A 25,175-nucleotide genomic window follows, 5' to 3' on the forward strand; every position below is an offset into this window, starting at 1 on the left:
GAAGTGTTCCAGGTCAGGTTGGAAGGGGCTTGGAGTAACCTGGAACAGTGGAAGGTGTCCCTGCACAAGGCAGGGAAGTTGGAAGTGGATGACCTTTAAGGTCCCTTCCAAGTGAAGCCATTCCAAGATTCTATGAAAATATGAGGTTTATTTTCTCAGGGTTTAGGGGTTTTTATTAAAACCCTGGGTGTTCGTATCGTTGTTAGGGTGCTGTACTGGAGAATGTCAAATATTGTAACAAAACAGCAAAATTATTTTCTGCCCAGCTGTAAAATGGACCTACTCTAGGGCAATGCTACCAGCTCTGCTTATAACTACCCCTCAGAGGAAAGCACAGGGAAGGCTTCAAGGGCAAGAAAAAGTGGTGCCAGAGAAAATAAATCTGTTTAGTTGACATTTGGCAGCGCACTCAGTGCTGTCTCATGTTGAGGGAAACTGCAGTTGTCATAGCACACTGACTTTGGGGGGTTATTGCTATGCCTTGCCAGCAGGTTTAGCATCTTTTGAAGTCAGCCAGCTTTCCCTAATGCAGTAAAATTCATCACCAATCACAGATATGTGTGTCCTGCCGGCATCTTTGATCCTCAACTTCTCTATCCATTTTGCTCTCTCTGTTCATTGGTCACAATGAGTTATGGCAGCTGTATCTTACATATTGTCCAAAGCTCTTTAGCTGTCCAGCACATCATGGAAAGTTCCCAGGAAAGCTCCCTAGTTGAAAAGTAACAACTCTGCAACATAATTCTCAGCGCCATGTGCAGTCATTCATCAACAACACTTCTTCTGTGGAAACCAACGGGCAGATCAGTTACAGAGCAGAGCTGTAATGTGACCTGCCAGATAGATGGAGATCCCCACAGAGAATTCACGGACTGCACAAAAGAGAATAGAAACTCCTCTAGTGTTTCTGGAAAGAGGAAGAGCTCAGCACTTGGATTAGTCTGGGCTGAGGGTAAGAGAGTCCCTCTCCACTCTGCACCACTCTGTTGCATAACCAGAGATTCTAGAAATAAATGAGAAACAGAATTAAATACAATTATTTTTAAAGAGGGGCTGTTTTCCTCTAGGAATTCCAGTGACATATTAAAAGAAATAATTTACTCACGGCTGCTCTGTGCCTCAACTTTGGCTGTGCAATCACTCTTAGTGCTGTGCTAACAAGAGGCTGCCTTTTAACAGGAGAGTCTAGCCAGGATACAGCCTGACATCCACTTTCTGAAATAACACCCAAGACCAACCTTTTGTTTTATTTTTGCATTATCTGCCCAGAAATCTTCTCTTCTGAAAAATCAGTGTATTGAAGCACTGTTTATTTTTATTACATCTTCATTTTAAAGGGATTTTCTACTTTTCTATTTTTTAATATACTGCTTTTACTTTTCAACTTCACACTGTCACACCTCTGATTTTAACAGGTTTAAACTGTGATGCCCAAGTTTACTTGGTAAGGAGGTTCTTGCACTGACCCCAAAGCCACGATTAAGAAATGCAGGGCTTCTTTCTTATAATTTTGCTCTTCTCATAATTTCCCACCCATGAGGCCAAACCCAGATATTCATAAGGAAGTCATATTTTATGTATCTTGATGAGCATTTTGAAGGAAAAAGTGTGATATTAGGATTGGTTAATTCAGTGTACTTATATTTCAAAAGGCTTAAAAAGGAAACTGAGCTCTCATCTTAATAACTGAGTAAAAGCAGAACTAAGAGTCAGTTTATGTAATAGACAGAGGTCACATGGAGTTCCACGCACATGAGTGTTGTTCAACATATTCATAAAATCTGGGAAACGGTGACTCATGAAATAATAGAGGTTGGAGATTATAGGATCTCATTAGGATCTCATGACACTGAGTGATACTTGTTGTTGATGAGATCTCATGGCACTGAAAGAAATTCAGTGTTGATAGATGCAAAGTAATGACTATGGGATAAAAATAACCCTAATTATATGTATGTCACAATATTCCTAATTAGCTATGACTGTTCACAGGGAAAATGGGGTTTGTGGCTAATACTCTGAAAACATTAACCCAGTGCTCAGCAATCATCAAAGAGGTTGATAAAAGACAATGGATTATTAGAAAGAGAACCGAGAACAAAACCTCATTATCTCATAGTAGAAATCTGTGTGTATTCTTGTCTGGCCTGACTAAGCATGCCTGCTAGGCAGACTTCCTTGGAAGAGTGCAAAGAACTGGAAATTGTGCAGAGAAAGAACTGAAGTGAATGATCTGTCTCACTGCCCAGTTGCGTCTCTCTTGTGCTCCGGATTAACAGGACAATGGCGCTCCCTGGATACTGTTCTGGACCAAAACCAGAAAAAACAGGAGTTATTAGGATGTTAACTCTGATGTCCTCCTGCCCCACACCTCTTGTTACCAGCAACATTTGCAGGACAAATCCCTACGTGCAACTTGTGTTAGGATTTCTCTTGTCCTGGGGCCACAACATGCACCAATCACTCCACAATACACAACAGAAAAAGTGACAAAATGTTGTGGATTTCAGAATCAGAGGGCAGAGATTTGTAAAGGGGAAATGTGAGATTTAAAAAGAAAACTGCAAATTGGGCAAACTTGCTGAAAAATATTTGCCAGGTGATAGAACTAGTGCAAAGCAGATAAAGACTTCCATATAAACAAAAATATTCACAAAATTGTTTTCTATTTTTCCTGTCACCTTCATGGAAATCTTTTTTTCACACAGATAAAAATCTCCAGATTTGTCAAGTTAACGTATTTCTTCCATTCCTCTCATTGCCATGATTCTCCTTTACACTGAATACAGTAGACACTGAGGGCTTGTCAGAGTAAAAATATCTTCAGTCAAGAATTTTGCTGACATTGGGTGTAAAGAAATTTACTCTTAATCCAGTTAATGATGCAGCTCTTGTGCCCAGACAAGGAAGACTGTACATATATGTAAAACTTTCTTCCAATGAGTTCCTGCTTCCAACAAGTTTTGTGCTGGATTTGCTGCATTTCCAGAGATTTACGGTAAATGCATCAGGACTGTGTTAAATTCTAGAAGAGAAAGATGCTGCAAAAAAGGTACATTCCCAAAAATCTTTAACATATAGTGAGAGAGAGAGAGTAGGAGAGGGGGAATATATCAGAGCTCTGCATGAAATAAGGATTGAGGAAAAATGAAAGGGATGCTCTCTCAGGGGTGCTTTAATCTCTTCAGGGAGGAGTGCCAGGACCAGAATTAACACTTGTGAGATCGTCCTTGGCACTCTGCACTTGATGAAGAAATCTGCCTTAAATCTGGGAATGAGAGGACTTGTCAGGCCACGACACACCCAACATCAAGGAGAGCTCCCAAAGTTCAGGAGTAGCTGTCAGAGTTATGGTCACACCCCACCAGTGCCACAACAGAGTCCCAGTCAGTGTGACCCCTCTGGCAGCACAGGGCTGATCCTGGACACAGTTTGTGCTCTGATACACCCTGTCCCACCAGCACAATCCTACAGCAGGAAGGGACACCTGCTGGGCCATCCATCATCTCCAGCAGGGTCCTCCTTGGAGCTGGCACAGATCAAATTTTGCAGTCAATCTTTTTTCTAACACTGATTTTCCTCCAGGGAAACATGTGGTCCAGTTCAGGGAAGTGAGAAAGAGAGCATTTTTTTTTTTTTTTTTTTTTAATTTTACATTTCAAATAATAACCGTTTTCTGGCTTCTTGTGCAGGTCACTAACAATGCTCCCCAGTGAAAAAAGTTAGTAGTTCCCATGTCTCTGACTCACTTGAATGTAATAAAACCTGAAGGAGAAAAAAGCTCTAAGACCTGATGCGCATTTATACTACAGCCTTTTTTTTTGCTTTTTCAGTAGTATAAACTACCCTTCCTGCAGGCATCAATGTCAAATCTCACACGTTATAAAGCGATGTGAGTGTAAATAAGATCCAGCTTCATCAATGTGTATGTCACCACTGTGGGGAAGGATAGGAGAATATTGACTTTGGGTAAGTGTAAGACATTAAGGCAATAGAGGCAGAGAGGAGAATTGGGATTAGGCAGAAATAAATCAGTGCCAAAGCAGAGCTAGAATATGTGTTCCTGAGGGCACAGGACTGAAATTCTGATTTAAGATTAGCACAATGCAATATCAGTGGAGTGTAAAGAGAGTTAATTTGGGACTGGGTGAAAGGGGTCATTAATGGAAACTTCTCTGTTGGGCAGACCCACTCAGGCTCTAAGGGAGGGCTCCAAGGTTTGGTGCATTCAGCATTTCTGTTTGTGAGCTCTGGAAATAAATTTTGCATCACTGCTACAAAAATGTGTTCAAGAATCAGTGGAGGGTAAACCAAGAGAAAACAGGAGTATGACCAACAACTCACTTAAACCAGGTCAGGTTGAGGGCAAATGTTCAAAATGAGCTGCATGGGAGTGCAAAGGTTCAGGAACAAAGAATACAGACCATGTTTGCAAGTAGGGGTTGTCTCCTGTCCCAGGTAAAGGCTTCGTTAAGACACTCCCTACAGGAGCTGCAGGTGTTTTGCTCCTGGGCAGGGAGTGATGGTGAATGTCACCATGGCCTCAACTTCGTGCATGGTTGGGATGGAAAGAGCTACATGTCACTGCTGAGTACTTGCAAAGTCATCCAGTCCAAGAGCCTTTTGTACCTTGGTCTACCAGTGACATCAGGAATTCAAGCACTTGCCTCTGCTGAAGTGCCAAGTGTTTCCCCTTTCAGCATAGACCCCCAGGGGAAATGTAAGGCACAACTGCTCAGTCCTGCTCTGGGTGAGCAACAGCAAAGCAGTGAGAACCTGAGCTCCTGCTCAGCCCAAGGCTTTTAGGAAAATAATCAGTCGAAGATTCTTGTACGGATAATGGAGGAAAGGATAATGGATACAAAGAAATTGTAGGAATTTTCATAGGGAGGAGAGTAACCAGTGAGGGCCATGGAGGCGTGATGGCAACAGATTTGTAAATTATCTTGAAATTTATAGTGAGGTGTTCACATTTGCCGATGACAAAGTATTTCGAAACAGACAAACTTGTCTGCGAAGAAAACAAAAGTGGAGACATCTACAGTTGTATAAAAAGAATGATGGGGAAAAAATGAGTAGGATTAATTGTTTCCTGTCTATTCTGATGCAAAAATGATGGAATATCAAAGTTAGCAGTTGGCAAGTCCAAAAGAAAAAGGGTTGGTTTTTTTTTTTTCAGAGGACACACAAGCTGTAGGACTTGCCAAGAGGATGCTGTGGAGGCTGAAAATTCACATCAAGGAGAGACTGGACAAATTCATGTAAAAGGAATCCCATCTGCATTAATAAAGAGAAAAAGACAGTAATTTACTATCTTGAGCCATAAATTGTTGGATTTTGGAAGAGTAACCTGGGGAAGCAAGCTGTCAGTACGTGCTTCTCACAGTCTGGGCTCCTTGCTCTCTGCCAGACCATGCTCTTCTTGTTAATTATTCAAAAGAGGAAAATTTATTCCTCAACACCTCCACAGCCCAGTGCATCTCCATGACACAGAGATGAGGTTTTATCCCCTCAGGACAGCATCCAGGTTTTCTATTTTCATGGTATGTACTTTGCCCCTTAAAACTGCTGTGCCAAAGGTGGGCACCAATCTCATCTTTAACTGTGCTGGTCTTCTCCAGAATTTCCACTGCTGAAGCCTGGTGTGGTGCCACGTGCCAAAACATGCACTTCTGAGCGTATGTGTGGCTGGAGTTTTGAAGAAACTCCAAGACAAACCCAGAGATGCCTTCAACACTAGACACCAAAGAGCCAATCCACTCAGAGTGAATTCCACTGCAAGAGCCCTGGCTTCTGAGCTCGGTGACAAGGAGACTGGAAGAGATGGTGTGATCGCAGCCCACTAATACCTCTGAGCAAAGAAAGACCAGATACTACAAGGCTTTGTAGATTAAAATGGAAAAGCACAAGAAGACCTGCAAGCCAGGGAAATTCTAATTAGAAATGAGGCACAGATTTCTAACAGGGATTGTGGTTAACCACTGGAACAAACTAGCAAAGGGAAGCAGTGGATTCTCCATTCCTTAATGCCTTCAAAGCAGAAGGGGATGTCTTCCTGCAGCACAATATATTGTGCTCAATGCAGAAGATCTGGATGTAATTCAAGGGCTTCAGATATTCCAAAACTCAGGTTAAATTATCTTATTGTCCTTTCAGACCTTTATCTTTACCAGCTTTAACTCCTGCAGAAGTCTTTTGTATGCAGTGGATCTACAGAGTGAGTTGAGGGTGATCAGGTATGGACAGGGCTGGGTTTATTAAGACCTTCTCCTTTAGGAAACTCCCCACAAAAATAGCTCAAAGTGAAGCTTTCAAAGACCGGCCTATCATAAAGTAAATGCAATAAAACACAAGAACATCACACTGGAAAATCAGTTTACAGGGATAAAAACACCATTAATACTCCTCTAGTGCCCACAGCTCTGGAGCCATTTGTCCCCAATACTTTTACAACGACCCAGAGAATGGCAATTTCACGTTGTGTGTTCATTTCCAATTCCAATGAGAAAAATAGAAACGTCTTATACATGGCTGGGAAACCAAGTTCCACCTTTTGCTTTCAGCAGCTTCCCCCAAGACAGTGATGTCACAATTTGCTTCCACTCTGTCTTTTCACATATTCCACAGCAGTTGGGTTTTCCCATTGCAGATGACACCACAAAAAATGTACCTACTACCTTTCAAACCACACCAGAGCAGCACTACCTCTTGTGCTCACCTTAGAGAAGGCTTCACACTGCTCAGGCTAAAGGATTTAGTTGCAATTATATCTACAGCAAAGATCTGTGATGAATTATGCAGGCCTGGTATCTGCAGACGAATCACACCAAGGGAGCACAAGGAGGTGGTGTCAGAGGCCATCTTGGAAATGGAAAATGCCTAATCCAGCATTTTAAAAGTTTAATGCAGGCAAGATTTCAGTATTCAAGTATTTTTTTTATCTTTGTTTAAGTCCCAATTTGGAGAGGGGATTGGTTATGGTATTTATATTATTAATTTTGCTGTAACAGGATTATCCTTTTCAGTAACTGTTAGGTCGCCACAAGCTTGTTGCCTTTTCAGTGAAGGAATCAGTAAAGCATCACAGATAGAGAAATATTATTATAACCATTTTACAGCCCATTTTGGCCAAGAATGGGACCAGGAATGCTGACTCTCAGTCACCTGCTTTCACAAGTAAGCTAATAAATGAGGTAGAAAGCTAATAAATTAAGGCACTGTGTACATTAACCCTTGTATAATAGTACTTATCCTGTGCTTGTGTTATATGCAGGAGGTCAGAGGAGATAAACAGAGAAGTCCCTGCTGGCCACAAAGCCAATGAACCTATTTTTAAACATGAGGCAACATTCAATAACCTACATCAGCTTTGATTAACTGTTCTGCAAGATTGAAATCAACACAAGCAGAACTAACGTGCACAGTGGGCAAAAAAGACATCAAAAGCACAGCTCATGATGGCGAGTTTTCAGTGCATAAATACTGGATGGGAATCTTGGCTGTGCAGTTCATGCTGACCCTTCTGGAGTAGTTCATCATGTCCCCAGAACATTTTGGCCAAGGCTCTTACAGAAAGGCACTGACAACTGGGCACTATAGCTTCCTTCAGGTCTCTAGCTAACCCCAGTCTCTACCACTTAAATACATAAATACATATATATATATAAGCAAATACTACATATGAGCTGCTATGAGGCAACTAACTTTTTTAAACATGCAAACAAGCTTAGTATAAGGTCTATAAAACAGCTCTGCTTTTTCTGGTATTGATTTTGCTTATTTTGAAGTTAAGCTTATCCATAAATATGCTCTATGGTCCCTTGAGGTAAGTCTCATAAGGTATTTAAAAAGGAAAAAAAAGGATGAGGAGGAATTTTTTGGCAGCAATTACCATCTCAGATAACCTGCCTGAGCTTGGGAAAGTGTGCCAGCAATCTGCTCAGAAATAGCTTTCATTTGGGCTGTTTATTTTCATATGCTTTGTCTGACACTTTACTGCTGTGGCTGCGTACTTAACTGTCAGCTTCCATTAAATGCTTTGTCAGTTGTTTCCACTCCAGGCAGGAACCAAAATTATTATCACCCATTATTCATTAAAGTCAACCCACTGGCAGGAAGCAAGCAGGATGACAAAGGAAATCATCCTTGTGCCAAATGGTGAGATTTCCTCAGGGTCCTTTGCTCCAGTGCTCCTCTAGTTCCTTGTTCCTTCCTTCTCTTGACTGCCCCAGTCACCTGCCTTGTTTCTGTCAAATAAGTGGGGCACTTGGGGCAAGCTGCTCCACTTTTAAGCAAAGCTGGGGGGACTAAACTCCTCTTCAGCAGCTCAAAAAATTCAGATATTCTGAAGGAGAATAACTTCAAATCAGTTTGGACTTTCACAGCATAACCAGATGGGTGAGTACCTCTTCCTATGGCAAGATAGAGTATGAAATATGAATAGGATGTTAATAAAATAGCTTTGAGAGTATCTATTACATTATTTCTTGTTTTGCTGTTTTAGGGTGTGTGGACGGTTTAATTTTTAAAATTATTTAAACTAAGTTTTCCATGTTCCTATACGTAAAGAAAGGGGGATTGAGCAATTCCAGAAAAGACAAAATATGTAATTTCAGGTCAAGCAAAACATTTTAAGATGACCCAGACAGATCCTCCCCCTTCCAACCCAGTGCCATTGTCCCCCCAACACTCTCGTTCACCCTTTGAACCAGAGAAGCCATTACATGCACTGCTCTAATTATGGTCTGGTTTCTTTTAATAAGCACATGTGGAACAGTATAATCGTGGCCCCAGGCTACTGAAATGGTGGACTCCAGCCTGGACCTGGACCTCACATAAATTTGCCCCGTGCCTTGCCAGGGTCCCAGACGTGTGATGTCGCACACTCCTGAAGGAGATCCCATGGTTTTTACCACTCTTTTTGGTGTTCTGCACTACCAAGCTGGCCCAGCTCGGGTAAAGGCAGCACACAGCTCCTTGTTGACTATTCCCTGGTAAGAATGAGCAAATCTCAATAAAATTACCCAGTGGGCCTTTATTAAAATTTAAAACCCTTTTGCTCAAGATGGCGAAGTGCTTACCTCTTGAGCAACAAAAGCCCCACCAAACAAAACCAAATGTTCTTCAACAGAGGATCTCTATTGCTGTCCTTCTTCCATAAGAAAAACATTCAGTCTGAACATATTTGTTCCCGCTCACACTCCTGGGCTTTTCAATGAAAGCCTTGAAGCTGTCCAAGCAGCTCATAAACTGGAGCCCCTTTCTGATTCAAGTGTGCCCTCCTGTTCAGATTTTGGGGAACGGGATGATTAATTGATTTCCATCATCAGACTCCCCATAAGTCACAAGCCAAGCTGCTATTTCAAGTTTCCATTGACAAAGATTTCATTATAAGAAGCCATAATTTTTAACCAGCGCTGTGCAAACTCTTTTTAGTCTTCAGCCTGAATTAGGCCCATATGTTACAGAAAAACACAGTGAGGGCAAGTTGTGGGGGTGAAGTGGTGAGGGGAAGGGAAGGGAGCAACTGGTCTATCTCAGTGGCTGAACAAACTTCCACCCACATCACAGCATAAAGGGGCTCTGAATTGGTTGTCTTAACCCTTATCTAAACAAAATAAATCAAAAATACAATTTTCCGATTGACGCTGAAGGATTTGCTTTCTTAGCCAAAAAGCAATTTTAAACTCCCTTGCTGAGTAAGCTCTGCCCAGATACTGAACTCCACTGAGAGCTCCCAGAGTCCAAGGTGGAATCGCTTAATTCGTCTTCTCGTGTTCTGCTGCTGGGATAGAAACGTCCTCAGACAGCACCTGCCACAGGATGCAGATGAAACTACAGCTGAGTGTTATATGTAAACCTGATGGCTGGGAGACTCTCCCTCCAGAGAGCCTGACAAGGCAGCTGAAAGGACAGGAAAAATGGGAAAGAGGCAGTGCTGCAGCCCTCATTTCGCAGAGTCAAACAGGCAAGGTGTATTCCAACGAAGAAAACAATTCACTGTCAATAAAACATTGAGCTCCAAAACCTGCCGAGATCACCTGCATTGTTTAGGATGGTAACATAGTCCTTGGCCACAAGCAAGGCTCTGTGAGTAAAATTTTGCCATTGCCACCCTGTTGAACTGTCTTTAGCAGGAAAAAGATGGACATAAGGATGCAAAGGACATTCAACCCAACCTGTTTTATTTAACTGCAGAGACAGAGTCTTCAGCAGAGCAGAGGCTACATCTGCAATGTAGTTCCAAATCAGGGTCCTGGAGAGAGAGTGATCTGGACACTGAGCACCCCTCCTTGTATGATAAATGCCCTCTGCTCCATCGTCATGTGTGCTTGAGCTCTTTGGCAATATCAAATTGTTGTCTAATGGGATGGGAATTCTCTAGGTGACAGGGAAGGGAAACAGCAAGATCACTGTAGTGGTGAACCAGAAGTACCAAGGTGGTAGTTTAAGGAGTTTCCACTAAGCTCTGTGACTATGTGATATGGCTAAACTACCGGATATAGGAACTGTTAAGTCTCTCTCTCCTTCTCTCTGATTTGCAATACAGCCTTGGACGAGTCACTGCAATTTGGTTTTGTCCCCTGCAAAACAGGGGTAAATGACATCAAACTGCCCAAAATGTTCTCTGAGAGATGTAAACAGAACCTGATGTACAGGTGCTGTCTGCTAATGCTCTTGTCATGCAGAATGCCAGGGCAGCTTCTTGGCACAGTGCTGTCGCACAGCGGGGGGAACAGCTTGGGAAAGCCAGCCAAATTTTACGGTTCCTATGATGACTGCTTCCAGCATGACAGAACTATGGCAAGAGTAGAAGTCATGTTAGGATCTGGAAGGGCCAGAGGTTGATTTGAAATTTCCCCAGATAAAGAAAAATATTTCACAGTCATTGAAAACAAACAGCAATTTTTCTTCTCTGCCTCTTGAATGATAAATGTAATCAGAGCTCCTTTCTTTCCTTATAGCCGAACCCAGGCTGGCTGGAAATCCTGGTTCTAGTGCAAATTCCTCTGCTTTGAGGAATTTGTCTCAGTCCAGGTTCGGTTGGTCAAACAGATGATGTTACAATAAGGTTGTGGCAGACCAAGAGTAATACCCCATATCTGACTTGTTTTCTCTCCTTGCTGAAACGTTGTAGTCTGCTCATGCAGTTCTTATTCAAGGAGCCAAAAATGTTTTACTAAAACCATGAGGTTTTAATGTTTCAAAAATTTTTGCAAAAAATCTAGTTGTTCTTATTTTGGTTGTGTCCTTATAGCAATATATTTGATGTCACAAAAATGTCATCAGCTTCAGTCTTTTGGATAAAGTCAGACAAACCAGACAACAGAAGAGGAAGAGAGTTTTGGGTACCCTCAAAATTTCAGAGAGCATGAAAGGGGGAGAAATTACATTCTTCACATACATGTTTTCATAAGAATCTTCTGGTTTATGTCTCTCAGACTTCAGAAAGAGGAGTAAATCCACACAGTCTAAGCCCAGAACAAACTATTTACCTAACACAGACCCTCAAAGAAGACCCTCCCCTCCTCTAGCTGTGACTTCAATGCCTTGTGCTCAAGTAAATAATTTTTTCAGGATGACACACAGCCTGATTAAAAAGACCAGAGATGAAAAATTCCCCCACTTGCCTCCACAGTTGTTGCCAATTATTAATCACCCCTATAGTTAAAATGTGGTCCTTGTTTCTTGTCAGGATTTGAGCTCAGGTTCTGCTGTTGCTACCAACCTTTGTTACGTCTCTGTGTAGTTGGCCAGGAGATCTGTACTACTGCTGTTTATGAAGATGTTTCATCTGGCATAACCAAACCACCTCACAACATTGTTTTTCACCAAAACAGACCAAGCTCTTGTAAGTCTTCCACTGGAGCACATTTTCTCTGGCCCTTAAAATTTTTTTTGCCACTTTGTGCACCTTAAAAACCAAGGTGGGCCTGAAACAGGATCTCCTGTCTTACAGCAAGGCACAATCCACTGGGCAGATCCATCATCTTGGGGATATTCAGCACAAGATGTCAGTTCACATCCCACCTCATGATTCAGATGTGGATCTGTGCTCTCCAGATCATGCTGATGTAGGAACTGTGCATTTCTCCAAATTTCCGTCAGGTTTCTCTTGAGTTGTAGTTCACGGGTAGTTTCATCTAAAAGCATGTCTGAGCCCAAGGTTCAGCATCCTGACCTCAGCAGACACTGTGAGGATGTCTGAGCCTTGGGAATTGCAGTCAGTCAGTAGCAAGAGGTGAATTCAGCCAACCTTTCAATTCTGAATGTTGGCCTTGCAAGACAAATCTCCACGGAGCTGTTTTTGCATCTCCATTGCTGGCACACGGACACGTAATGTAGTATATGCCCTTCCCTATGGGACACTCCTCCATGAGTTCATTCCTGGCTTAGCTGGAGGAGCTGGATTTTACATTATTAGGTATTGAGTTGCAACATGAAATTACCAAAATGTAAAACATGGGAAAACATACTGTAAATCACTTATTGGCAGGTCTCTCACCTCTTTACAAGTGCACAACTGGATACATATGAGTCTTTTGGAATTTCCAAATTAGAGCCCAGAAGACTTTCCCAAAGAAAGGTATTTTCTACTGGCACCAAAACAATTTTATCTGAGCTAAACAACAGAGTTAATGTTTTAGCATTCACACGGCCATTTGCAGGCTACAAATCCAGACTTAATTTCACCTCCTTCTAGTACTGTAGCTCTATTATTATTGCTTTTTTTAATGAATGTTACTTTTCTTGTAACTCTCCTGCTTTGGCTTTTCAAAGGAATTATACAGAGACCCGAGGGACTGACAGTGAGAATGCAGAACTTTTCACCTTCAGGTGAAAGCCCTGATATCTTTAATAGCCTTATCAGGGAGTGAATTTACCCAAATGTATGTTCTTACTCCTGCGACCTTCAACTCTTCTGTCCCCACCACTTGTGACCCTCAGCTTATGGTGACAAAGGATACTCTGATGTGAGGAAGGAGTGATTTTGTGGTTAAGGCACTAAACTGAGAATCAGACATCTGTGATTTATTCCATGCTCTGCCAGAGTCTGCCTGTATCCAAATCACTTAATCCCTCTCTGCCTCAGTTTCCCATCTGATGGAATAAATAAAATTATTTTATATTTTCAGTTCCTTGCCATTCTTGCCTCTGGAGCAAGAAAGATACCCATCCTTGGAATTGTTCAAGGTCAGGCTGGAAGGGGCTTGGAGCAACCTGGTCTAGAGGAAGGTACCCCTGCCCATGGTAGGGGTTTGGAATAAGGTGATCTTTAAGGTCCCTTCCAATCCAAACCATTCTGGGATTACATGAAAGATCTGTCAGCTGAGCCACAGAACAGATGAGCAGAGATTGTGTTACCCAGCTGTGTTTGAGTGCCCAAGGGACTGGGCCTTGCCTTTGGTTTCAGATGCACAGGGAAGAGGCAGATTTCTTGTTTCAGAATTCGTCCAAGACATGTCATGGTGCTTCACCTGTGAAGACTGGGTCACAAACAGAAGAAAATGGAAGGTTCAGATTCATTATCAGAAGCTCTAGAGCAAGGATTCAGAAAGCACAAGTAAATACATAACCTGCACCCATAATGTCCTTCAGATGACTGATCCCAAAACACACCCTGACCTGCAGTCCAACCATGACAAGTGTTGATGGAAAGAGTTCAAGGAGACTCCACCAAGAGCCAGCAGTTCACATGAACACAATGAACAGTCATGCACCCTAAAGCAAAATGCTTCCATCTGCATGAGGTTCACCTCCAATTCACAGGGCTGGTCACAGCAGGACACACTGCAAGTTTTTATCCAAGATAAAGAGTGAAGGCATCACCAGGAAAGGCTCCAAAAAGCCAGAGCATGGTTTATCCTTTCCTGTGCAGAGGTCAGCTCAGAACAGAGAAGACATAACAGGTTTTTCAAATGCAAGTTCTGCCAGGTGTGGAGACAGGGTTTGAAACCACACCTGGCACCCAGCACTGCAAGTGTCTGTGTTGGCAAGAGCACTTCACAGCCCTTGGAAAGGAGCTAGAACTAGAGCTTCCCCTATCTTCATTCATCTGATCACCTGTTTAATATTTTTTTCTACTTGTTTTACTCTTAGAATCTGGGGAGTTGGTGGCATAGAATCTGGGCCTTAGTTCTTACACTCCTGTTTTCTGCTCTCTGTGTTTCAAAGATCCCTCCTGAGCAACCTTTTTCTGTAGGAGGAACTGGCTGACACAGCATCTAAAGAGATGGGGGGGGCTGGGAAATAACAATGAGCACAGCCTAATGGAAAGATATCCATTATCACAAGCTGTATCTCTCAATTCTGATCATCCTCAATTTTTTAAAAGGAAGGAGGTTATTGAAAATAAAAAGCTGTGACCAGTTATCTGCACAGAGCTGGTTGCTTTCTTGCTGCTGCTACAGCCAGTTATTTTCTCCCTAAGTGAGAGAGACACATCTGCTGGCCTTGCAGAGAGCACATCAGATCCCCTGGATTAGCAGGTCTTTCCATGGATAACTTGACGTGAGGCTGGCGTCCCACAGGAGCTCCCAGATCACAGCACTTATTATGGAGAACACTACACTTTAGTGCTCAACTTGGATGACGTTTTGAGAGATAAAATACAAAGTTATCCATAAACCATCAAATGTTTCAGGCCTTTCAGAATACTATTTGCTGATTCCCTCGGAAATTTATTAGCTCTACCAATATTTTCTTTCTTAGTTTTGTAAAGCAAGCTCCAAGTCAGCTAGTACTGACTATGCAGAGCCCTGAAACCACATGTTTATTTTCCTAAGTTATAAAAAGTTTATAAGGGTAGCTGGTATCCTTATGGGCCACTGTACAGTGATTTGCTACTGCATTCCACACTGATACAGAAGAGCTCTGTGTTTTATACCAGAGGGAAATCCTTGTGATACAGCTGTCCAGCAGCCAGCAAGAGTGCAGACACATTCAAAAATATAACCCTGACAAAAAAAAAAAAATTAATAGCTGAAAAGGCAGAAAACATCCCTTCTGAGAAAAATCAGCTTGAACAATGTGATGACCTTGGGCACCATAAGATCTGTGTTGTGATACCCCAGTGAACATCAACAAAGTCTTTCATCACAGAGCTCATTTTTTTTTTTAACTAGATCACCATTTCTACCTGAAAATGTTGTATGGTCACAATAATTTTCAGAAGTATGATGCAGTGGCTACTTCTTCTTTCCCCAGCTAACATTTAGCCCCAGGCTTTCAGTTTTCACAACTTCATGTCGCTTCATTGACATGAGGAGGCTTTGGTCAATTTACACTGGAGAACGGAGACACTGTTATTCATTTATCTCTTAAAATAGTGAGTACACAGCTGCACAACCTGAAGAATTAGGTCAGTACGCTGCTATGTCTGTCCTGGAATGAGAAATTCAGAGCAAACAAGGTAGATTTCAGGAGAGAGCCTGGAATGTGTGAAGAGTTAGCAAAACTGACACAGATTCAATAGCAAAAATAAGGAATTTTGCAAATCCCTAAACCACAATGGTTGGATTAGGGCCCTTGTCATACAATTCTTGGGCATGTGAACAATCCCTTTTTCACTTCAGTTCATTTCATTAGCTTCTCTCAGCTACATAAATACTCATACTCTCAATGGGACTACTCACATCAATAAAGTTCCTCAAGCGAGCAGGGATTGCAACCCAATTTTAGTGGAACAAACCCAACCTCTGACTTTGATTGCATCCCTCACTTTTCTAAAAAAACTTTTTCCAGCAAGAATGAGCCCACAATCCCTGTGGAGCTTTCTTTCACCACTTCCAAGCACAATCCCAGTTATTTTTCTTGTCAAATACAAAAGCAAACAGGGCTCTTCTAAACTCCCCAACTTCACCTTCCTTCGTAAAAACACTGCTGGGCCTGGAGCAGGCCAATTTGGATGTCTTTTAGAGCTCCTGGGCTTTGCTGTGCTCTGATTGATAGATCCCCAACAGGGTTATCCTGCTCACATTGAATCCCCACATGTCTCAGACAGCCAGCAACCTCTGAAAGTCAAAATATGCTCACTGTAATATCAAAAGTAATGACAGCAGTATCAAAGCAGTAATTATTCAGATGTAAAATATTTTCTGATGAAGTTTATAGTCTTTCTTTTTAAGCCTTTGACACTGTTGGACAGTATTGACTGTGATTAATTCACTTATAGTTACTACAAATGTCAAGGAAAACTGTCTCTTTACCTATCAGTTCCTATCATTATTCTGATGGAGCTTAGTTTAAGGTTTGATGCAAGGGAGACAGGATGGGAAGTGCTGGAGTGAGAAGTGCATTGCACTACTAGAGGAAGCAGAAAACCAGACAATTTTTGCCCCCAGCTGGCAGCAACCACCACAGGGATCCCTAAATCTAAAAAAAGCACATATTGAGTTGGACATTTCCTGCGTATTTTTCAAGCAGGTTTTTAGTTAGTTCCATTCTGCCAAAAGCAGAGGAGAAATTTCTCTTTTGTCTCCAGCTCTCCCTGATCATCCAAAAATACACATGAAGGGCTGAACAGAGCAACAAGCAGAACTGAAATCAATAAATTGACTTGCTGGCTTCTTCTGTCAGTATTTATCATCTTATCCAAAATAGACAATAAAATCAGGACATGTAAACTCAGCCATTTCCTCTCAGGACTGTGATCTTGAAAGCTGCTGACGTGTTTTGATTCCACAAATACCCACCAGATGTGGCACATTTCAGGTAAAGGCTTCAGTGGAAGGCATGAACTCTCTCTTTAGCGTCCTCTCCTCCCCTCAGGGTGGAAAAAAAGGAGTGGGAGGACAATGAGGAAGAAGATGAAGCAAAATCAACTCCTTCCCCTCCCTTTCCTTTATGTTCAAAGATTGTAACATGTCTCCAAAGAGCTCTACAAAGACTGTCAGGAAAATAAACACACAGAGGTGTTTCTGTCCCAGAGTTAGCAGACACAAATAAGTAAATAAATTCTTATTCCACAAAGAGAGACAGAGTGAGAGACCTGTCTCTAAGTGCAGTTATGTTGCACCAAGTACAGGTTGCTGGAAGAAATCTCAAGGTCAGCAAAGGGCAGGGGAAAAAAGACTTGGTAAAGTAGAACAGGTAATGGATTGTTTTGGGTATTTTTAATCGTTTTTTAGGTACAAGACAGGAACATACAAAAATGTTTTTATGAAACAAAAGGACAAGTACCTGAAGTACTGGGAACCCTGACCCACTGATTCCCTCAGCAGGACTTGAGTTCAGCATGGAAGCATTCATTCCAATGAAAAGGACGTATTTTATCCAGAGCTAGGAGTCACAGAAACCATCTGCAGGGTAAGAAAATTCTAGTAACATCCAAACCAGATTGGTCTCCAAGATCCTGTGTGTGTACAGGCTTGTTGTACATGAGTACATAAATGTTAAGATTGTGTTTTCCAGGAAAAGAGAGAAACCTTTTACATCGTATTATAGATGTAATGAAATGTAATTTAATATACATAAATGTGGAACTAGTCCCTGCCATGACTTTCTTGCACAGAACAGCATCTTACCATTCATACATTCAGATACATATGCAGCATATATATTCACATACATAAACGTGCTGTATTATTTAACTTAAAGCACAAACATGTGCTTAAGAGAGACAAGTCTGACAGCCCAGAGACCTAATCTTTCCATTAGCATCCTTCCATCTCTATTACCTTGTCTCACTGGATTTCCTTCTGTGTCCCAGTGAGAATGGCTTTTACAGCAGAACAAGCAGAACAACACTCAGATTTACATAAAGACCTTGCTTGATGTTCCAAGATGCAGCCATGCTGTCAGCCAAGGGATGGTTTTCTCATCCAGGAGGAATCTCAGCTGTAAGCTGTCAGCCTTTCACAACAGATTCCTGGGAGTCTTTTACTTCCTTCACTTGCAATTTGTCCAGCTCAGAGATTTACATGAAAAGGTTGTATTCAATATTGAACTTCATGTGGAAATGCATGATCTGGAATACCAAAGGATACCTCTGGAGTAAAATGATTTTGGACAGGGCAAAAGGATGAAATCCTTTTCTCCAGCCAAAATATCATCTACAGGAAGGTCACTCAAGCTGGTTACCACTACAATTTCTTGTTCTTTATCCCATTTACCTCAAGTGCCTTCAGGACAATTAATATGAGCAGTATTTTTAGCATTTTAGGAAGTGCTATGCTAACTAATACAGGGTTCCCATTAGTGGATTCTACTCCACTGAGTTTCACTGTCAGGACTGAAAACTGAATTGCACTGCCAGGAGTGAACTTAGATCATCAGCCTTGACTATTAGGAGTTAGAAGCTTACAAGGAGCAGAATGGAGTGCCAGCAGCTGTAGATTAATAATCCAGTAATGCAGATATAAAGTGAGAGATGCAAGTGAGATGTGGGTCATCTTGATGATTAATACAGCAAATAATAAAAATGTTTCTCTTAAGCTACATAGATGAAGAGAGACCAATGATAGAATTGTAGAGTAACAGAGTATCCTGAGTTGGGAGGAACCCACAAGGATCACTGACATCCAACTCCTGGCCCTGCATAGGTCGACTCCAAAAATCCCACCGTGTGCTTGAGAGCATATTCCAAGCACTTCTTAAACTCTGGATAGATGAAATAGAGAAAATATGAGGTACATACAGACCCAAGAATGACTGAAGGTATTAGGATTGATAGGATATTAGGATTTTCCTTTTGTTTTCAGTGGTGATGATGAAGAACATTCTTGGACCCCACGGCAGCAGCAGAAGCCTCCCAGACAAAAGCACATCCATTGTGGGTGATACCAAAGCCTCACTTGGGCCTTGCACCTTGCAGCTTGGCCAAAGGATGGAGACCTTAGCAAGTTTGGGCTTCTGTGAGTTTTCCTAGAGACGTTCAGTGCATGTTCATCCCTGACACAAGGGTCAGTCTGTTTGCCAGATGTCAAGCCCTTCCTGCAAAGTACGGGGAGGGGGGGGGCAAAAGAGCCGTTCGCATAAAAGTTGTCAGATTTTTTTATGCATATTTTTTCTGACTTTGGCTGACATTTTGTAAAATGAATTCAGCCCGAGGCACACACTCAGCATGAAGAATTTAAATCCAAATGGTTAAAGCTTGGCAAAGCCCTGAGCAACTGAAAACAGGTTCTGGTAATGGGAAGTGTCAGACAACCTCAACAATAGGGAACCAGGCCCGTCTGCAGCGTGCATTGTAACACACTGGTGATGGATGATATCAGACTGGAAATTTCACAGTTAAGGAGATGCAGCACCATTAATTCCTCCCTGGCAAAGGTCAGTGTTAAAGCCCATCTGGTCTGTGTGTACAACATCAGACTATGCCCACCACAACAAAATGAATTAAGGATGGAATTCACCTTTCCTGTTAAAGTAAGGAGTAAAATTTGGGCACTGTTGATTGACTTGACATCACATACTTTGGTTCAATGACAAGTATGAGATGTGGCAGCTCCCACATACATAAATTGCTGAGTTTTGGATTACTTTTTTATTAAGCGAATATTTCTTATGATTTTTTTCTAAGGAACTGGGTTAACTTCCATCTGGACATTCCTATGAGTGAACTCCAGAGGCCTAAACAGGCAAGGATAGGACATTTCAGGGTTGAATGGAAGAGCATTGAGAGGAACAGAACCTTAAATGTGTGCATCTGGGTATTTGTACTGGAAGACACTGCAGCAATATTTCAGTGAAATAGGCATGAAAAGCACCATGTGGCTGGCTTGACCAACACATCTCAAATTTTGTTATTCGTGAATAAGCCAGAGGGCAAAAAACTTCATAATGATATTTGTCCAAACGAGTACAGCATAGGAAACTGCATTTAGCTCAGAGCTATTCCCTCAGCAGGAAAAAAGGCTACATTTGAATAAATTATTTGTGGTGAATTATTCCATTAGCTGTAGTCATCATAATTTCAATCTGATTTTTATGTAGGGTACATAAGAAAATTCTCCTTTCCATATTGTATCTTCACTTAATTTGCAGTGGCTGGAAACAACAATTAAACATTACTTACAATGACTGATTATCTGACAAATGCAGATCTTACCTAATGTTTGCTACAGAGGTGCTGCAAACAAAAGCAAACCTTACAGTGAAACTGAATAATGAAACTAATTTTTAAAGTATGAACAACTCTGTGGGAAAAACCAGAAATACAAGGAATAACACTATGCTGAGTGAGGCTCAACCTTGTTAGAAGAGTTTTGTGATTTGTAATCTTGTGGAATATAAGAATTTAAAAAATAGCATCAGTCTGCAGCAGTTTTCATAGAATCATAATAATAGTTTGGGTTGTAAGGGACCTTTAAAAATCATCGCATTTCAACTCCCCACCATGGGCAGGGGCACCTTTCAGTAGATCAGGTTATTCAAAGCCAAATCCAGCCTGGCCTTGAACACCTCCAGGGATGGGCCATTTTTTTTCTGAGTTCTTTAAAGAAGGCTTGTGTGAAAGTTTAGACACAAATGCCTTTGCCATGTGCTGGCACCAGCAGTGCTGAGAGAATGCAGGAGTGTTTCTACAGCTTCTGTCCACCAGAGTCAAGGCATCAAGTGCTACAAAGATCAGAGCAGCAGAAGTGAGGAGAAAGAGACACAGACAGAGCAAAATGAGACTCAAAAAGATACTTCACCTCTGGAGAAGCTGGTTGTATTCTTTGGTCCAAGTGAAACCTTGAAGTGGGGAACACTTTGATGGCACACCCAGGAAGCCCTGGCAGCACCCCCAGCCACCCCGGGGCTGGGAATGGCTGAGCTGAGGGGAGGTGAGGTGTGGGGTAGCTCACCCAACAGGCAGGTTCAGCTTGCAGCCTCCCATGCAAATCACTGCTTTTGCTCTGGCTTGTGTGGGTGTATCCCCTTCTGATTTTTGGTTTCCTGCAAACTCTGTAACTCTCAGCCAAAGCCAATGTGTTCTGCCCAGTTCCAGGTTTTGCACAGTGCCCATCTGCAGCCATAAACTGGCCCAGCTGCATTCATATCTTGGCCTACAGCTTTTTTAAAAAGAAAATCCTTTTTTCCATCACAGCCAACCCAAACCAGATCCTAATGAGATCATTACAAGGAGAATAACTAGAAACAGCATGTCCATTTCCTTGGCTTTAAGTAAGTCTGGTACAGTCTTCTAGAGAGAAAGGTACATCAGGTTTGTCCCAGACACATGGTTGGATACAGTTGCAATTTGGGATAATCTCCATATTATATGGTAGATTTGCCCCCAGTTTCTTCTGCACAAACCTGAAGGGAGGAATCAACCTGCTGATGACCCTTGGTTAATGCCAAGGGTTTACTCTTCCCCCCACTCTTCACTTCCCCATTCTTTATTCTTCTTATGACTGTGTTGATAATGCCCTGGGATGAAAAGTCCTGCAAATTATAAAACATGTGCAGGTGTATTTCTACTTGGTAACATACTGACTTCACAACCCTCTCCATGAGTTGAGGCTCTGAGAAAAAAATCTTATGAGTAGGGGCATGGGGATTTATAGTTTATCAGATTTTTTTCTTTTTTCCTGAATTTTAGCATTAATAGCAATAGCACTGCAAACAAGAACAGATGATAAAAGCACAATTAAAAGCCCCAGTTTCCCATTGTGGGTGCCCAGGTAGAATCCTGACTCAATCTTTACACATGCAAATGAACAATGTGTTTATCCAACATGCTCAATGGCCACTGGTCTCAGACAGAGCGGTCTCTGGACTATAATAAGAGTTTAGGTGTCCTTCTTTGGTCTGGATTTAGTCTCATATACCTTTATAGGTGTATATATCAACCACAGAATTAAATTCCAGTCCATCCTGGGCTCCCTCCTGTAGTCAATAACAGTGCAACTAAGCTGCTTCAGATATTTACCATCAGGTGGGATAGATTCCACACTGAAAATCTGTTTATTTTCTCTCACTATGAAGAGATTCTATACATCTTACACCAGACATGCATCATCTGTCAGATGCATCCCATCATAAATAAGTTTTAAACATGGCTTGAAGGGCAGCATTCATCTGATCAAGTGCAGACAGCTGCAATGTTGACAACTACATTTACTCTCCTTTTGTACTCAGTACAAACAAACAGGTGTCTTTAGGATGTAACTAATCTAATATTAGAGCAGACAATTAAAATAGGTCAGATTGATCACCCCCTGAAAGCTTCTGATTACACTGGCTGGAAGAGGAGTCTGTGACAAGGAGCTGAGGTGTGAATGCTGGGAGGAATGAACTCCACACTAGAAGTTCATCTATAGCCTCATTTTGGTTGGAATAAGGAACCAGCAGTAGCCAAAAATTAGAAAGCTCATGATGGGACCAAACCTGAGCAGTGTGGGACAACCAAACTTTCCAAGATTTCTTGGGAAAACACAGGTGCACGTGAACCAGCTCAGCACAAACCCCTCTACTTTTGCAGTAATATCATCTTACTTGGGGATCAGTACACAACCATTAGCTAAATCTAATAAAACAAACTCCTCTGATATTTTGTTAGCCAGGTAAGAATGTGCAGTTGTAGAAGCTGTAATGAGGATAAAACCAATAATAGCTGATTCTGTGTGATATGAATCTGAGGAAATTAATCCAGCTAGAAGTGATTTAAAACATTAAAGCTCCAAACTCTCATAGGATCACAGTATTAGGCAATTCCTTAGCAGAGTGCACATCACCCAGAGCTTATGAAAATATTTTTGGAAAGAGCCACAGGAAGTGTTACATCACTGAAGACAGCAGAGACTGCGACAAGTCAGGAAACGTGACTCCGAGCCCGTCTCAGCCTGGTGCCTGTGCCCTGCCTGCCTGAATCCAGTCAATATTTCTCCTGTTCCTCTTCCACTCTGCTTGCCTTGCCTGTGTAGGACTCTGAGCTCCTCTCTCATGTTTATCTAGAGCTGCACCCTGTGACAGCACCTCTCGTAAAAAGCGAGGGACTGAGGATCAGCATGGATTGACAGTCAGTCCTCCTCTGACAAAAAATCCTCAGCATGCTATTATTGTCTTAGGTGGTCAAAAGGTCCACTGGGGACACACTGAAGTCCTTTCATTCTTACTCCCATAGGAGATGCAGATTGTGGCACGAAAATTGGTAAGGAAGTGTAAATAACTGTACTGCAGCTGCCAAATCCTTGCTGGTTTCTGCAACCAGATATATTCTCTGCAATAATCATTTTGCCAAATTATTTTTTTATATAACTTTGTCTTAACCTCAAGTTCTTCACAGGATGTGTTTGAATGCAGGCAAAGGCAGTTGTGTCTCCTTGTTTCACTTCATAGGGAGGCAGATTTAAGATTTCCAGGTCAATCGCTGAAATGTAAGAGTCACTCTAGAGAGTGACATCCCCAGTGAAGAGCCACAACCAACTCGAATTTGACTCCTCCATAGTAAACACAACATTGTAATCACAGACTCAGTTTCTAAATCAGACAACATCATTTATGGCCAGTGGTTCACAGAGCAGGTTTTTTCTGTCTCTGAAAAAGAATTTCTATTAGGTTTAAAAAAACAAAGAAACAAAAAACAATCTTCAGAGATACATAACCAGGGAAGAAATGTATCAGAAAAAAACACGATTTCCCATCTCCTTTTCCAAATTTCCCTATTATTTCCAATTACATCCCTTTAAGTATTCAATCTCCCTGAGCTCTCAGGTCTCCAGATGCCCTGTAGATTTTGCCATGACAAAGATGTCAAACTGCTGACTCAGACTCCTGATTCAGACAAGTGTGATCACAGTGAAGATCTGGGTTCAACATTTGTCATGGAAGAAAACAGAAAAAATTACTCCAGACTTCAGTATTAAGCCTTAACATGTCAAAGCCTCATGACTCTGGGCTTTAATCACAGAATAAGTTAATTTCAATACAACAGTGAGAAAATTGCCCCATGTTTTTGTCAAAATGTTAAGGTGGAAATTATATTATATCTACTGTCCTCTGAGGAAACCCAGCCTGCAGTAATGTGTGACATGAAGTTCTAAAATTTTAGTTTTGCTCTGTCTGCAGGTAGTGCCACGACAGCTTGGTACCAATGGCTATTTCAAGGAATAAGATGTACTTCAGCTTCAGTCTGCATCACAAAGAGGAAAAGTTCTTTCCAGATGCATATTAATGGTACACAGCTAAAGAAATTGAAAACTCTTGAACAAAATAAGCCATGTATTTTTTCTATTTCCGCTCCTAGTTCTGTGGTATGAAGTATCTCATGACCATCAGATTCAGTCCTTATGTTTAAAGTATTTTAAATAACCTGACAGTTAAGTCTGTAAAATCTGCCTTGGCCTAGGACATACAGTCTTTTATTTATTTTAAAAATGGTATGAAGCAACTGAATTACAGGCTATATGCACAGAATACTCATGATACTGTGGTAGGGGGACATAAATAATTTCTCACTCAAAATGGACAAAATACAGTGGTGGAGAGATGGGGATAAAATACAGTTAAAGGCAGGTGTAAATTTTGTATTGCTGCTTAGCATTAAGATGATTTATCCAGGCATGAGGAAGTACTTTTTGAAGACCTAACACCAAGATTAGGGTCTGTATAATCCCATACAAAATCATGGAAGGAGGCAGAATCATAGGGCTAGAGTTAAAACTAATTATATATTTGATCAGAGGAAATTTCCACAATTGGTATCCATCATCATTAAACTTCATCCACAATAAAACTTTTATCCACAGGTATGTCATCTTTTTATCCATATTCCACACCCTATTCTTTACCTTTTAACCAACAAAGAACATTATTCTCTCTCTCCCCTTCTATTTGGAATATCTCCTTTCCATCACTTTCATTTCCTTTCAAACCAAGTGTGACACTTACTGCTCCAACATTAATGTTGCTTTTGGCCTGCTCTCCTTCTCCAGTGTCTCTCCCTGTTACAAGGAGGGTGAAACCCTTGTTAGGGGATGCAGGAATGAGTCTGCCAGATGGATGTTGTGTGTTTTCCTCTTCCCCTGCTGAGCCTCTGGCTAAAGGTTGGTGATAAAGGTGATGCCTCAGGCTTCGAGTCTGCCACAATCCTTGGAGAAACAGCATTAAGGTCTCAGTTCTACAAAGCACTGAGAAATTTGTGTCCCCATTAGAGGGCATATTATCTAATAAACAACAGGATGGAATGAATTCCTGAGAGTTGACAGCTCTGCAGAAAACACATGTAGAACCTGCACACCACGACATGG

The sequence above is a fragment of the Corvus moneduloides genome, chromosome 3, assembly GCF_009650955.1.
Source record: "Corvus moneduloides isolate bCorMon1 chromosome 3, bCorMon1.pri, whole genome shotgun sequence".
NCBI classification, from domain to species: domain Eukaryota; kingdom Metazoa; phylum Chordata; class Aves; order Passeriformes; family Corvidae; genus Corvus; species Corvus moneduloides.